General features: G+C 53.1%; 1 non-coding gene across 1 annotated transcript; it reads right to left on the bottom strand.

Annotated features, from left to right (window-relative positions):
- Positions 1 to 861: 861 nt before the first annotated feature.
- On the bottom strand, positions 862 to 934 carry trnaf-gaa (transfer RNA phenylalanine (anticodon GAA)). The gene has a single exon. It is a non-coding gene; the product is annotated as a tRNA-Phe (tRNA).
- Between the last annotated feature and the right edge of the window lie 334 nt (positions 935 to 1,268).

The following is a 1,268-nucleotide window of genomic DNA, read 5'->3' as shown; positions in this document are numbered from 1 at the left end:
GAGTGAAGAAGATAGGGAAGTACTTGAGGGGGATTGGACAGTAGAAGAGCTGAGAGGCTATGGAGAGCTTACAGAAGGGGAAAACTCCGGGTGCTGACAGGCTCCCTAAAGGGGTGTCTGCTTTTACTACTTGCACGAATGAAGGCAAAAAAAAGCCAATCGATGTAAACGAACGGCGCTTTACAGAGGAGTACTGCCTGACTGGATCATTGATGAACGACAGAAGCCACTCCGACCTCTTCTCGGTTTTCTTCAATGACTTACTAAGGATCTTCTTCACATTCGACCATGCAGGGGAAGCCAGTTACACCAAAGCAAACGCATGAAAATGCATTTCAAGCAGAGACCAGGAGGGACTTGTTTACACCGAGAGTGGTCGGAGAATGGAACAATGCGCCCAGCCCTGTTGCTGGAGCCGATTCTTGATGAGATCTTGGGCTCACTAAGAGGCCCCCGCTGGATGCTAATCTTTCTGTTGTTCTTGCAGGTCCTGCGCTGCTTTTGAGCCAACAGAGCTCGTCCTGGTCTGTCGGCACAGTGCAATTGCAAATGATCGGCTCCGCGTACAGAAGGAACGTGCGTTTGGTACAAGAGTGCATGAAGGCACCGGAAATACATTGGGAACAAATGACCGGTCGCTCAAGACCTCTGTGAAGTACAGGAGCGTGCAAAACGAGGCTGTTTCCGCCCAGGCTCGAACCGGGGACTTTTCAGGTGTTAAGCTGACGTGACAGCCGCTACACTACGGAAACCTGCAGGTACTGCTGCTTGTGTCTCGCTTGCGTTTCAGGCTGAGAAAGGGAAGCGTCACTTTAGGAAGGGGGCGCTGCAGAGAGGAACAGAGGGCTCAATGAAACAAAACGCTGAAACCCGGGATCGAACCCGGGACCTTTAGATCTTCAGTCTAACGCACTCCCAGCTGAGCTATTTCAGCAGTATGGAAAGCACACACCTACCTGCTCCAGCCTTCCTGTGTTGCGGCATGAGCGCACCAAGAGGAGCGGGAGAGTGTTGCAGGAAAGTCACTCAGAAGGAAAGCCACCCAGCTGTGCCCTCTGAGCTCTGTCCAGCGCATCTTCCTCGCATGGACTCCTGCCTGCGACGGGCAGGAAACAATTAGCAAGAACAGAACGACACCCCATGGTTGTCTCATGACCACACCTTAGGTTGTGACACGTGCAGGTGTGAGGGGTTGCCGGGCTACTTTGGAGCAGAGCTTGGGCGGAGGGGGGGCGGGAAAGCAGACAAAGAGATGACACCTCAAGGTC

This window comes from Lepisosteus oculatus, chromosome 14, assembly GCF_040954835.1.
Source record: "Lepisosteus oculatus isolate fLepOcu1 chromosome 14, fLepOcu1.hap2, whole genome shotgun sequence".
In the NCBI taxonomy this organism is placed as follows: domain Eukaryota; kingdom Metazoa; phylum Chordata; class Actinopteri; order Semionotiformes; family Lepisosteidae; genus Lepisosteus; species Lepisosteus oculatus.
Note: the sequence above shows the minus strand (reverse complement) of the source record. Positions and strands in the feature narration are given on the sequence as shown.